General features: G+C 36.4%; 1 protein-coding gene across 5 annotated transcripts in view; it reads right to left on the bottom strand.

Moving 5' to 3' along the window:
- The window catches only part of ANKS1B (ankyrin repeat and sterile alpha motif domain containing 1B), a 1,402,370-nt gene that overhangs the window by 984,568 nt on the left and 402,054 nt on the right, over nucleotides 1-15,748 (bottom strand). The window lies entirely within an intron of this gene.

Genomic DNA, 15,748 nt, shown 5'->3' with positions numbered 1-15,748 from the left:
ATAGCCATTAAAATCACATCGTGATTTTAATCTACATTTCCCTAATGAGTAATGATATTAAGCAACTTCTCATGAGCTTGGAGTCCTGGTGGCACAGTAGTTAAGAGCTCAGTTGCTAAAAAAAAGGTCAGCATTTCAAATCCACCAGCCACTCCCTGGAAACTCTATGGGGCAGTTCTATTCTGTCCTGAGGGTTACTGTGAGTCAGAATTGACTCAACAGTAATGGGTTTGGTTTTTGGTTTCTCATGAGCTTATCGTTCATTTGTATATTTTCTTTGTTGAGTTATCTATTCAAGTGTTTTCCTATTTCAACTGGGTTTCTTCTTACTATTGGGAGCTCTGGTGGTGCAGTGGTTAAGTGTTTGGCTGCTAGCCAAAATGATGGCAATCCAAATCCCCCAGCTGCTCCCTGGAAACCTTATGGGGCAGTTCTACTCTGTCCTATAGGGTCGCTATGAGTTGAAATTGACTCAGCAGCAACAGCTTTGTTTTTTTTTGTTTGTTTCTTACTATTAGTTGTAAGAGTTCTTTGGAGCCTGGGTGGCTCAGTGGTTAAAGCAATCAGCTGCTAACCAACAGGTAGGAAGTTTGAACCCACCAGCTGCTCCAGTGGGAGAAAGATGTGGCAGTCTGCTTCTGTAAAGATTTACAGCCTTAGAAACCCTATGGGACACTTCTACTCTGTCCTATAGGGTCACTGTGAGACAGAATTGACTCAATGGCAGTGGATTTGGTTGGTTTAGAAGAGTTTTTTATATATTCTGAATGCAAGTCCTTTATCAGATATTAGCAAATATTTTCTCCCAGTCTGTGACTTGTCTTCTCCTTTTCTTAATGGCATCTTCTAAAGTAAAGAAAAAACAAAATTAATTTTAATGAAGTCTAATTTATCAATTTTTTGTTTTCTGGCTTGTGCTTTTCGTATCACATCTAAGAACTCCTTACCTAACCCAAGATCGTGAATGTTTTCTTCTGTCCTTTCTTCTAGAAGTTATATAGGTTTAGTGCTTACATCTAGGACTATGATATATTTTGAGTTAATATTTGCGTAGGGTGTGAGGTAAGGGCCTAAGTTCATTTTTTGCATGTGGACAATTTCAATTTTTGAAATAATTATAAGAGTTTCATTTCATCTTACGGTCTAGGAAATTGGAAGAATGTCACTCTTGTCCTAATAACAAGAAAATGCTGGATAATCTACAAAGCTGTATATTTCCTGGAACCTATCATAAAGCTGAGGTCACAGGGCAACAAAGTAGCTTGAAATCTGAGAAAAGATGGGTGACTTCAAGCTCCAAGAAGACATGAAATACAAGCACTGACTCACCTGTAGCAGAGGATGGGAGGGAGACACACCAAGTGCCTTACTTGGTAAAATAAACACAGCTTCCATATACATAAAGCAGAAATTGATAGAATTTAAAGGAGAAATAGGCAAATTCACAATTAGAGTTGAATATTTAAGAATCTAAAAAGTTAAGAGCAAATGAAAACCAAAGCAAACACAGAGAAGAAAATAATAAAAATAAGAACAGAAATCAGTAAAACTGAAAGCAGAAGCACAATTGAGAAAAATTAATAAAAACTTGTTCCTTGAAAATACCAATAAAATTGATAACCCTCTAGCTAGACTGATCAAAAAAAAAAAAAAAAAGCTACAAATTACTGTCTCAAGAAGGAAACAAGGGACATCACTACAGATGCTACCAGCATCAAAATGATTACAAAAGAATATTAAAAACAACTTTAGCCCATTGACTCAACAACTTAGATGAAATGGGACTTTTCTTTGGAGGAAATAAACTATGAAAGTTCACTCAGAAAGAAATCGATGACCTGAATGTTCCTACATCTACTTTGAACATTGAAATTGTAGTTCAAAACATACCAAAAGGAAAATTTCAAGCCCAGTTGGCTTGTCTGAAAGATATTTGAAGTAATACCATTTTACATTAGCTCTTACAAAAAATAGAAGAGGAAACATTGCCCAACTCATTTTATGAGGCCAGCATTATGATGATACCCAAACCAGAGCAAGACGTTATAAGAAAACTACAGACTAATATCCCTCATTAACATACATAAAAAGTCCTCAACCACATATCAGCAAACCGAGTCCAGCAATACATACAAAGGATAATACATCATGACCAAGTGGAGGTTATCCCAGGAATGAAAGATAGGTTCAACATTCAAAAAGTCAACGGATATAATTCACTATAACTAGCAAATCAATAAAGAAAAGGCATAGATGCATAAAAACATTTGACAACATTCAATAGTAATTCATAATAAAGCATCTCAGCAAATTAGGAATAGCAAGAAAGTTCCTCAGACAGGTGAAGGTGTCTATAAACTGACTATTGATAACATATTTAATGGTGAAAGACTGAATGCTTTCTAAGATTGGGAACAAAGCAAGGATGTATGCGGTCATCATTCCTACTCAAGTTCATGCTAGAAGTTTTAGTCAATGCAATAAGGCAACAACAACAACAAAATACAAAACATATAGGTTGGACAGAAAGAAATAAAGCTGTCTCTATTTGCAGAAGACTTGATTGTCTATGTAGAAGATATTCATAATCTACAAAAAAACTACTAGTAATAATAAAAGTGATAAGTTGGTAGTAAGATTGCAGGCTATAAGGTGAATATATGAAAATCAATTGTGTTTCTATAGACTAGAAATGAATAATTAGGAAAAAAATTTTTTTTAAACAGCTATCTCCAACATTACCAAAAACAGTTAAATACTTAGGTATTAAACTTATAAATTATTTGCAAAATCTATATGTTGAAAGCTAAAAACATTGATTTTAAAAAGGTAAAGATCTAGATGATGGAGAAAGAGACCAAGTTTGTGGATTGGAAAACTCAGTATTATTAAGATTTCAATTCTTCCCCCAAATATCTATAGATTCCATACAATTGCAACCAAAATTCCAGCAGGATTTTTCGTAGATATCAAAACAGTTTGGAAGAGAGGAACAGAGTTGGAAGAATCATACTACCAGATTTTAAGACTTACTAAAAGACAATAATCAAGACAGCATGCCACTGGTGGAAGGATAGACACACAGGTCAATGTAAGAGAATAGGGAGTTCAGACATTCAATTAAGAAAACAACCAATCCATTTTAAAAAATGAGCAAAAGATCTGAACAGATACTTCTTCAAAGAAGATACATGGATGGTATATAAGACCATGGAAAGATGCCCAACATCATAAGTCATTAGGGAAATGCAAATTGACACCACAGGACGATACCACCACACAGCTATTAGAATGGCTAAAATCAAAATAATTGACAATATTAATGCTTATAAGGATCCAGAGCAATTTGAACTTTCATACTTCTGTTGGGAATGCATAATGATACAACCACTTTGGAAAAGAGTTTGGCAGTTTTCTTATAAAGTTGAATATACATGTAACATACAATCCAGAAATCTCATTCCTAGGTATTAAAAGTATTACGGGAAATGAAAATTTATGTTCATACAAAAACCAGTATCTGAAGGTTATAGCATCTTTATTTATAATCAGAAAAATTTGGACATACCCTAAATGTCCTTCAGAAAGTGAAAGAAAAAGAAAGTGTAATCTACCCATACAAAGAAATACCCAAAAAAACAAAACCAAACCCAGTGCCGTCAAGTCGATTCCAACTCATAGTGACCCTATATACTAATCAGTAATTAAAAGAACTGAACTAATGAGATATGCAACAATATGGATAAATTTAAAATGCTTTGTGTTAAGTTAAAAAAAAAGCCAGACTTAAAAGGCCATATACTGTGTGATTCTACTCACATGACATTCTGGGAAAAGGCAAAACTATAGGGACAGAAAACAGATCAGCAGTTGTTCAGTGCTGGAAGTGGAGAAAGGGTTTGACTACAGAGGAGCATATGATGCTTTTTAGGTAACAGAATCATTCTATATCTCTATTGCAGTTGTGGTTACATGACTACATGCATGTTTCAAAACTCATGGAACTGTTGCATATGAAATCTAGACAATGAACAAGAAAGAAGAATTGATGCACTCAAACTGTGGTGTTACAGAAGATTTTTTAATACACCATAGACTGCCAGAAGAATAAATAAATCAGTTTCCAAATAAATACAACGAGAATATTCCTTAAAAGCAAGGATGGCAAGACTTTGGCTCACTTACTTTGGGTATGTAATCAGGAAAGACCAATTGCTAGAAAAGGACATTATGGTTATAAAGTAAAAGGTCAACAAAAATGAGGGGAACTCTCAATGAGATGGATTAATCCAACAGGCAAACAATGGACTCAAACATACCAACAATCATGAAGATGGCTTAGGACCAGGCAATGTTTCTTCCTTTTATATATAAGGTTGCCATGAGTTGGAGCTGACTGGACTGCAATCAAAAACAACAAAGAACTGTAGAAGAAAAAAGGTGGATTTCAGAGCATACGAATTATTATCTCAATAAATTGAACTAAAATATTGTTCATAAAATTAGATCTTCCACAAAATTATGTTCAAAGGTGACACATTCTTCATTCACACATTCATCCCTCATTTACTGAGCTTCTAAGTTCCAGGTAGTCTGATAGGTGATGGATATAAAAAGGTGAATAGTACATAATCTCTGGCCTTAAAGCAATTAATGTCTTCTAGTGGGGGGGGAGAGACAGAAAGAGGGAAGTAAAAGGACAATTATAAAACACAACACACTTAATGTATACACACCATAATACCATACCTTTTACTAACTGGTTTTAAGAAATTTTAACATACTCCCTATGAGCAAAGAGTTTTGTGGAGGCTCAGCTAAATAAAGTCCAAGATTATTTTGAAGTCATGATCCTGTCAAGTAATTCCTCAATACAGTCTGATCTTTAAAGCAATCATGTGGGACATTCTTGCCACTACTTCATTTTTTTTTTTTTAAAGGAATTTGCAATAGTATGGGGTAACTCTGAATTTAAATTTCCTCAGGGAAAAATGACCATTATTATTTTTAGAGAATTTCCACAAAGGTGATTTCAACAATAATAGATTTTTTTCTGGTGAATGGTATCAATCATTTTTGCTAGACCTTTAAGAATGTCAAATGAGTCCTACAAAATGGAGATTGAGGCAGATGATATGATCTCCAGCAACCAGCAGTCCTGAATACTTCCGTTAAATAAAACCAAACAGTTCTATACTTCTTGGCCTCTGTGACTGCAAAGCCATAAAAATGAGCTGCACACCTGAATAAGTTTTCTTTAACCAAGTGTTAAATTATTTTTCTTTTAAGTCCCTCAGATGGCCTACCTCTGAAGTCACAAAGTTAAAAGGGAGAAAGTAAACGTGGAGCTCTTGAATTATGTACAAACTTGGAAAATATTCTTAAAGGACCTACCAAGTAAAGTCTTGAACCCATAGAACTCCATTGTAGAGATGAGCACTAATATGCTGCCACAGTCTATAGGTAAAAAATACAATGTCTAATTTTTAGAAAATGAAGAAAATCAAGACTGGGTATTTTAAGAGCTCCAGGTAATGGAATAATGACTTAATGGCAAGATCTACTGTAAAAGACACATTTCATTCTTTTATTCATTCAGTACAAATCAAGCACAAACTGTCATCCAGGCACTGGGTATAAAAATAATTCTCCCTTCCTTCAAAGAGCTCATCGTTCAGTTGAGAGACAGACATGGGGAAAAAAGAAAAAGAAGACACAATTCTCTACAAATAGGTAACATTTATTGAGCACATACTATTTGCCAGTTATCATATGTACACAGATTATCACCTTCAACCTTCACAACAAACCTACAAGGTAGATTCCAATATTATTCCCATTTGAATAATATTCTTATTCCATAAGGAAGCAAGCTTAGAGATAAAACTTGCACAAGATGATTCAATTACTAAGTAGTATTCAAACCACCTCTATCTGAATGACCTGTATCCCTAACCACTGAGACAGCTACACTGCCTCTTATACCAGTGCCATATATATATAAATACATATATGGCACTGGTATATGTATATATGTATGTATGTATATATATATGTATATAAACAGTAGCCAGAAAGGAACAGGGTACTGAGTTGACAAAAATTCAGGAAAGGTTTCACAGAGCTTGCTCTGAAAATAAACAGGAAATTTTCAGGCAGAGAGATAGAAGAGGGACATTCCAGGTTGGAATATACGAGAACAATAAATGTCCAGGGAAATAATAAGAATAACAGGAATAACCTAATAAACTAAAATAAATTCTGTGGCTTAAAACAACAAATTCATTCTCTCACAGTTCTAGAGACCAGAAGTTCAAAATCAAGGTATACACAGAGCCACACTCCCTTTAGAGTTTTAGGGGAAAATCTGTTCCTTGCCTCTTCCAGCTTCTGGTGATTGCAGCTTTCCTTGGCTTGTGGTGGAATCACTCCAATCTCTGAGGCCAGCATCTTAAACTCTCTTTCGGCTCCACCTTCACATTACCTTTTCCTCTGTGTGTCTGTGTAAAATCCCCCCTTGCCTACTCCTTAAAAGGATACTTGTGATTGCATTTAGGACCCAGCAGATAATCTAATACAACCCTTTTATCTCAAGATCCTTAACTACATCTGCCAAAGACCCTTCTTCCAAATAAGGCAACATTCACAGGTTCCAGAGAGTAGGACCTGATATCTTTGGGGGCCATTTACTCTGTCTACCACAACTGTTAGAGGAGTCCAGGTTGCTAGGGGTGGTAGAGGCATGTTAGGAGAGCAGGGACCACATAATGATAATTAGATTGCTACAGAAAAGTTTAGATTTCATTCTATAGGTGAAGTGTACAATTGAAATGTTTTGATTTGCAGAATGACACTGATATTTGCATGTTAGAGAAAGGTCATTATAGAGTTAATATTGAAGAGAGTTTAGTGGGAAACCAGATTATTAAGTTTTAACAATTATGTAGGAAGAAAAGGAAGGGATGGATAAGATATGACTGTGGCTATTATTGACAGGATATAGAGAAAAGGACAGGGATAATTTAGGAAAACTCCTAAGTTTACAGCTTTGACAGCTGGGTAGGTAAACCAAAAAATCAAACCCATTGTCATGGAGTTGATTCCAACTCATAGCGACCCTATAGGACAGAGCAGAACAGCCCCATTGGGTTTCCAAGAAGTGCCTGGTAGATTCGAACTGCTGATCTTTTTGGTTAGCAGCCAAACTCTTAACCACTAAGCCACCAGGATTTCCACTGGGTAGGTAGCAGGGATATAAGTGAAGACAGGGAATATCAGAGGAGGTGCAGATGGGCAGGGTGGCTTGACTTTGGACTTGTTGATTTAGAAGTGACATCTACATTGAGAGTGTGGTAGATAATTGAATACTTAAGTCTGGGGTTACAATAGAAGGTTTAGAAATTTAAACGTTAATTCTAATTGTGGAAATTTAGAAATTTAGATTTAGGAAGCATCAATGATCCATGAGCATGGCTGAAATTATCAAATGATCAATAACTTGATGGTAATAGAAACTACTATGATTGCTGGTGTCCATGTGTCCCAAGGCAATTCCTCCAGAACTTTTATGCTGTCATGAATGCTTCAACTTGGTCATTGTTGAGTTTCCACCACTAGACTATATCTAATTAGCTAATTTATTTAGACTTTGACTGTACCATTTTGGAAAGTAATCTTGTGACGTCTATGGCTGAGAAAACAGAGCATTAATTCGGTGTTCTATTTATGTCAGATTATATATATTTAGGATCCTGGTGCTAGGGACCTCGTAAATTCTAGAGAACTGCCAGTACCAAAAGGGCTCTGGAAAAGAAAACTTATTACTTACATGAATCCTCTAAGGAACTAACAATGAAAAATGACCTTAGCCCTGTGGTCCTCAAAACTTTTCCATCCCATAACAGCCCAAACCCCATATCATTTCTCCTACAAAACCAAAACCAAATCACATAACTGCTGTATTTTTGTGCTGCTGAGAAGACAGAGATTATTATCTTTATGAGAGCACGGGAAACACTCAACAAATGTTGAAAAGGGAGCACCAGGCAGAGTCAGAGAACAAAAAGCTGCAGGAAGACTGTGGATCTTGAGGATTTGACAAGCAGGTGTTTCTGTGGTCATCAAATCAACTACTCATAGATGTCTTGTTCCGGGCCAGAGAATCCTGCTCAGGGAAACAATGCCTTAGCCATTAGCCCCAAGGGATACCAATCACTCATGCCAAGATACACTGTTAGCTCCGGAGGGATTTCAAAATTTAACTGGGTCAAAAATTGCTTCTAAGCAGGTTTTCTTAATCTAATATAAACTTGGAAGGAATTCCAAATCTCTCCTAATCCTAACCATATCTCCAGCCACATTTTTATTACTTTTATTTTTCTAGTACAAAAATCTTGTGTTAGAATATAAATACTTTACACAATGCTTCCGAAAAGACAAAAAAAAAAAAAAAAATTCAGTCTACCTTCTCATATGACTCGTACCTGAAATGTCTTTTCTCTACTTTCAAAGTTCCATCTTCAAAGCTCAGCTCAGCTCCTACTTAATTAATGGAAATTTGCTGGCACCACCGCAGCTATCAGTCATGCCTCTTCAATATTTCCGCTATAATTATTGTAAAATCTGGAACTCAGCAAATGTTGTCTTGTATAAATTTCTTTTCCGTATATGTTCTATGTCTCTAACTAGATTACAACCCCTTGGATGAATTTAGCACATAACATCGCATTGTGCCAGCTTTTAATACATGAGGGTGATAAAGATCACCCAAAAGCAGATTTCAGAATGTATTTCAGCCTTTTATTTTAGCCTATGAACATGGTCTTCAATTTTTTATCGATTTTTTAATTCTATGTATAATTTTCTTTCTAATTGAAATTTCCACCTCTCTTACCAGTACAGTTTTATTTTCATAAATGAGATTGCCTTGCTATCTGTCCTTACATCGCTCAAATTTTAACACTGCCTGAAAAAAAGATTATTTCCCAGAATGAGACTCTATCTTTAATTTTCATAGTGTCTATTTACATTTTTTTAATTTACATTAGTGTTCTAAGGCAAAGCAGTAAAAGTATCTAAGAGATTGCCTTTTTTGCTATTTTGCAAATACAACTTGCTTTACACAAAAATAATGCCTCCTAATTTGAAAAGTCAGTTTATAAGATATGACCTTTTTACATCAGAGATGCTACCTAGGTAGAGGTTTATAACAATGAACGAAAACAAAAAAAAATTTATTAATGTAGAGCTCTTTTCAAGGGTTATTACTATGATTGTGTGATTTAAATTTCTCAATTTTAAATAATCATTAACATTTGTGGCAAAAAAAGAAAAAAGGTGATTCTCTAATAAGCAAGCACATAAGCCTAGAATGTAGATAAGAGGTCTTTCAGTGAACGGTGCTATAGAGAAGCAGTTTTCACCAAAGCCTTCAATAAAGAGATCTTTATTGTGACATATCAGAGAACAAAGATGGGGGACTGGCTGTAAACACTCAGGCTACTAACAGACCAAAATCCAAAGAAGTATAATCTATGAGCACTTTTTACACAATTTTGACTGGTGCTGATTCATTATGAGTAAATCACTTACAGACTATGACTGGTTAAAGTAAAGACAAAGAACTAAGATCATGATTGAGTGGCTTTCCTTATTTTTCTTTTCTAACAATTTTTTTTTTTTAACAATTTGGTTTCTTGAAGCAGGGCTCCTGGGTCTGTCACATGATGGCTGTTTTTATCTGTTATGTGGGCTACATGTGATATTGGTCTTTAACTTGCTTCCTGGGGTAAACTGTTATTTAGTTTTTGGTACGCACATCCACTGGCCACTGAACCAGTTAGCGCACTCTGTCTCACTTCTTTGAAGTACTTTTCTATGGTTTCGAGCTTTTCAGATTCTGACAGACAAGCTGGCCTTTTGTGGTTATAGCCTGTTGTAGTTAGGTTAACACTTTATCAAAAGTAAGACTGCCATTAAAGTGGAAATATGACCACTGACTTCCTCTCCAAGGATGGCAAGTAGATACTATAATATTTAAGTTATTTTGTGTGCCAGCATTATTAGTTTGGGAGAAATATTTTATGTGCCAGTAGTATTGCTTTGGGAAAACTACCCTTCATCCATCCATGTGGCTCTTGCGAAGTTATTAATCAGGATTGACCACTCTCCCCTTGCCACAGGGATGGGGCACACGACTCAAAACAGTGAATCAGAGTTCTCCTCAAATCTTTTCTAAGAAAGGGCTGCATTTTTCCACTGTGACTGCAAAGAGGATATGGGTCAAGAACTGCAGCTGCCATCTTGCGTACCATAAAGCCAAGAAGAGATGAACACAGTGGAAAAATGGAGAAGAGACAGAGCTCTGAGAGCAATGTTTGATCCCTAGCATCCAGTCCTGAGCATCCCAGTTACATGAATCCTCCATAACCAACCTTCTAAAAAGCTAGTTTGTTTTTTTAATTATTCAGAATCATGACTAATAAGAGAGTTAACATTAAGATGAACACCATGGCAGGCCAGGTGTTGGTAGGTTCCAATCTCTTTTCCTTCATATCTATATTAGTTTCCTAGGACTGCATAGATCAAGAGGCAGTTGTTCGGATAGAACAAGGGGATACTGAGTGGTTTAAAGTTAGGAAAGGTGTGCATCAGGCTTGTAACCTTTCACCATATCTATTCAATCTGTATGATGAACAAATAATCCAAGAAGCTGGACTATATGAAGAAGAATGGGGCATCAGGCTTGGAGGAAGACTCATTAACAACCTGTGTTATATAGATGACACAACCTTGCTTGCTGAAAGTGAAGAGGACTTGAAGTACTTACTGATGAAAACCAAAGACCTCAGTCTTCAGTATGGATTACATCTCAACATAAAGAAAACAAAAATCCTCACAACTGGACCAATAAGCAACCTCAGGATAAACAAAGAAAAGATTGAAGTTGTCAAGGATTTCATTTTACTTGGATCCACGATTAACACCCACAGATGCAGCAGTCAAGAAACCAAAAGACGCATTGCATTGGGCAAATCTGCTGCAAAGGACCTCTTTAAAGTGTTGAAGAGCAAAGATGTCACCTTGAAGACTAAGGTGTGCCTGACCCAAGCCATGGTATTTTCAATTGCATCATATGCATGCGAAAGCTGGACAGTGAATAAGGAACACTCAAGAAGAACTGACACCTTTGAATTGTGGTGTTGGTGGAGAATATTGAATACACCACAGACTGCCAAAAGAATGAACAAATCTGTCTTGGAAGAAGTACAACCAGAATGTTCCTTAGAAGCAAGGATGACAGGACTGAATCTTATATACTCTGGACATGTTGTCAGAAGAGATCAGTCCCTGGAGAAGGATGCCATCCTTGGTAAAGTACACGGTCAGCAGAAAGAGGAAGACCCTCAACAAGGTGGATTGACACAGTGGTTGCAACAATGGGCTCAAGCATAACAACGATTGCAAGGATGCACAGGATCGGGCAGTGTTTCATTCTGTTGTGCATAGGGTCACTGTGAGTTGGAATGGACTCGACGGCACCTAACAACAACAAGGCTGCTGTAACAAAGTACTACAAAGTGGCTTTAAACACCAAAAATGTATTGTCTCACAGTTCTGGAGGCTACAAGTCCAAATCCAGGGCATGGCAGGGCTATGCTGTCTAGGTCAGCTCTAGAGAGAAACTCTTCTTTGTTTCCTAAAGCTTCTGGTAGTCTCCTAAAGCTTCTGGGTGTTTCTTGGCTTGTAAATGCATCTTCACAGGGCCCTCTTCCTCTTGTGTATTTCAGTGTTTCTGTTCTCTTTCATAAGAACACTGCTCAGATTGCATTAGGACCCATTCTACCATGAAATGGCCTCACATTAACTTAAAAATAACATCTTCAAAGACCCAATTTCCAAACAAGTTCAGGTTCACAGAATTCTACGTATCTTTTAGGAAGACACAATTCAATCCATAACATCTAACCCCACTTTCAGCACTTCAGTATCATTGCCTCCTCATTTTAGCCTATTAAAATCTCTTTATTAACCTTTAACTGATATGACAATTTATGAACACCCCCAAAGAATAACAAGGAAATCAAGAATATTAATGAGTATGCCTTTATTCTACAACTTAAGTAAACATATAATAATAAATGTAACAGAATCAGAGTTGGGAGATGTCTGTGATACAACCTAGTTCAGGAATTCCCAAAAAGAACTTCAAAATAGTGTTACTGACAAAAGCGTTCTACAGTCACTTAAGTTTAGGGAGCTCTGATTACTCTCTTTCTCCTTTTGGAGATGCATAATGCATGTCAACTCCAAGAAGTTCAGCAGGGAAGAAATCTCCTCAATTTCATAAATATATTTGACAGTCTAGAGATTAGAACTAGAAATCACAACACTGTTTAGGAAATGCTCATCTGGTATAATACTTCCCTCATTTTACAGATTAAGAAAAAAGAAAGCAAGGGAAGGGAAGAGAAGAAATGAAAATGAAAGTCATAGAAGTTAAACAGCTGTCAGAGCAGACCTGAACCCAGGTTTCATTACTTCCCAATCTCACCTTTCCTCCATGCCTCATTTTTCTACATGTCATTTTATAAAGCTTTTAACATTTAATTCAAAGGTTCTTTATCCAGGCCAAAATACTATTTTTTTTTAAAAGTACACACTAACACATGTTTTGAGCTTATCTGTCACTCTGCCTAAATTTCTATACGTCTCCTTACTTATAAAGTTAAAAAAGTTGAATCTGATCCCAAATAACCTGAAGAATCTGTGATAGGTAAGGGATGGCTTCACGATGTGTTAGCCAGCAGCTCCTGGGACTAGCTCTAAGACACCCTCATCTCATATAAAATCTCAGCTGTATTGTGCTACACTGAATCTTCCATGAAATCACTTATAATTTCCAGTTTGAGGTTTAAAAATATAATGATAGCATCTTTTATGGCGGCATTAAAGGCAGAGTCTTTAATCAGGTAATCCATGAAGAAATAAATTCAGAAGCAAGGTTTATAGAATTGGAGAAGTCATGTATCATGCCTAATGTATGTTCCAGGAATGGGTTATATGAAGCCGGATTAGTCAACTATCAATCTGTGAATTTCTACAAGAAATTCATTTTTTAACTGAACCATTATTCCTATCATCGGTAACTTAATTTTTCACACATGAGAAATTCTCATTTAAATATTCTGAATATCTAAGCCAATTGTATTTCATTGGCATGAAGAATACATTAGATATTTAGTATTTATGACATTCATTTAAATAAGATGAGCAGAACGAATTCATCAATTAAAAAATGCCAGTGGTGTTTAGCTGAATTTTTGAGAATGTGATCTGACGTCCAACAGTTCCTTCTCTTAAGTCCAAAATAATAATGTAAAGGCATAAAATGCATGGTTTCCAAAAACAAAAAAAAACAGAGATGCAGAGCTGACATGGCAAAATTCATATTCCAAATAAAAACAACGCTCATCTGAATGGAGGTAAAAGATTTCTGATATATTTTGATTTGATATAGTTTTCATTTAATTTTAGTGACTCAAAAATGAGCTGCCACCACCACAAAATAATAGCTAATACATCTAACACTCACCGTGTACCCGGCATAACTCTAAGGGCTCTCTATATATTCACTAATTTCATTCTCACAACAACATTAGGAAATACACTACCATTATCACCACTTTACAGTTATTAAAACTGAAGCACAGAAAGTATAAGTAATTTGCCTAAGGTCACACAGCGAGTAAGAAACAAACACAGGTGGGATCTGAATTCTGGAAGTCCAGCTTGGGTGTCTGCAACGTATGAGCACTTGCTATATGCCAAGAATTACGTGAAGTCCTTTGCTTATGTTACCTCATTTGGGTATGGTAATTTCATGTTATTTTTAGAGTAAACCATTTTTCCTCGTTCATTTATATTTTTATATACTATGTGGGAACACCCCTAAATTTACTAATAAATCTCTAATATACTTAAAACCAAGTGTGTTCCATCTTAAAAGTTAAAACCAAAAAACCAAACCCGGTGCCATCAAGTGGATTCTGACACACAGCAACCCAATAGGACAGGGCAGAATGGCTTCCATAGGGTTTCCAAGGCTGTAAACCTTTAGGAGAGCAGACTGACATCTTTGTCCTGTGGGATGGGGCCAGTGGGTTTGAAGCGTCAACCTTTTGGTTAGCAGCTAAGCACTTAAGGACTGTGCCGCCAGGGCTCTCTCTGAAAAGTTAAGTAAGGCATTATTTGCTGTATCGCAAAAGTATTTAAATGGGAAAAAACCAAAAAAGTACTTTTTATTTCCCTGGCTTGTCTTGAGCAGGTAGCTGTACAGCTAACAATAACAAAAGGGAGTTAAGCAGATAGAAGACAGAGACACCTCAAGATTCAGCCCACCCAATGAGGGAGGTTGCATATGAAGAGAAAGCAGAGGGGCATTTCAAAAAATGGGTTAACAAGCTCCGTCTAGTGATAGCCCAGAGCCAATGGAAATGCACTAAGAATGTGTCCTCTGCTTAATTCAAGGGGCTTATAGGGTCGCTATGAGTCAGAATCAATTTGACAGCAACGGATCTGTCTTTTGGTTTAGGAACTAGCAAAGACCTCTTTAGCATTACCACCTACCTCTACCAAGCAAATTTAGTCACTTCCTGTTCAGTGAAGCTTAGCTTCAAACTAATTCTCTATATCTAAGCAAGGAAGGCATTCTAAGTAGAAGATTTCCACTTCACACATAAATAACTATTCCTACAAAGATACTCCAACATTTGACTTGAACTTCTATTTTTCACAGGTAGCATTCTTTGTGGGACCTCTCCCTTCCCTGTGTATGTTCAAGAAGACTTGGTGGCACAAAGTTTAGGTGCTCAGCTGCTAACGTGAAAGGTCAGTGGTGCAAACCTACCAATGGCTCCAGGGGAGAAAGATGTGGCAATCTGCTTCTCTAAAGATTGACAGCCTTGGAAACCCTATGGGGAAGTCCTGCTGCTGTGAGTCAGAATTGGCCTGACAGCACACAACAAAACTGTGTATGTTCATCCTGACACACATCCTGCAATGATCATGTTTTTTAGTCATGTTCCAAACATTTCTCATTATCTTTCCATCTCAAATCAGTAGTAGTATTCCCAGGCTTTTCATAATTCAAAGAGACTGAGAATACTCCTCTTGATTCTCTAATTAATTCTTCCTGAGAAAAACACTGCCTTGGTTTAAGGCTTCATCCCAGGCGCCTATGAGATGAATCTCAAGGGTCCTCAGTGAAAGGGAAAGAAATCATATCTGTACTTGCACCACACCTTGAAAATTATTTCTTGAGCAATATTTCCATCTCTAAGTGATAATACTGTCTCATTCAAAATAAACCAAAAAATCAAACCCACTGCTGTTGAGTCGATTCCGATTCATAGCGACCCTATGGGACAGAGTAGAAGTGCCCCCATAGGCTGGTGGATTCGAACTGCTGGCCTTTTAGTTGGCAGCTGAGCTCTTAATCACTGTGCCACCAGGGCTCCTCATTCAAAATAGTGCTTATAAAAACTATGTAAAAATATGAAAAATGTTTGTTAAATAAAACTCCCAAGAAAAATGTTTGTTAAATAAAACTCCCAAGTATATATAATATGATGACAAACAACTACTATATTACCACACATATATATACACTCTCGCAATAAAAAAGAATTCATAAAAATATTAAAATTATTTCATTTGGACAGTATGACTGTAAATAATTTTTTCTTCT

This window comes from Loxodonta africana, chromosome 4, assembly GCF_030014295.1.
Source record: "Loxodonta africana isolate mLoxAfr1 chromosome 4, mLoxAfr1.hap2, whole genome shotgun sequence".
In the NCBI taxonomy this organism is placed as follows: domain Eukaryota; kingdom Metazoa; phylum Chordata; class Mammalia; order Proboscidea; family Elephantidae; genus Loxodonta; species Loxodonta africana.
Note: the sequence above shows the minus strand (reverse complement) of the source record. Positions and strands in the feature narration are given on the sequence as shown.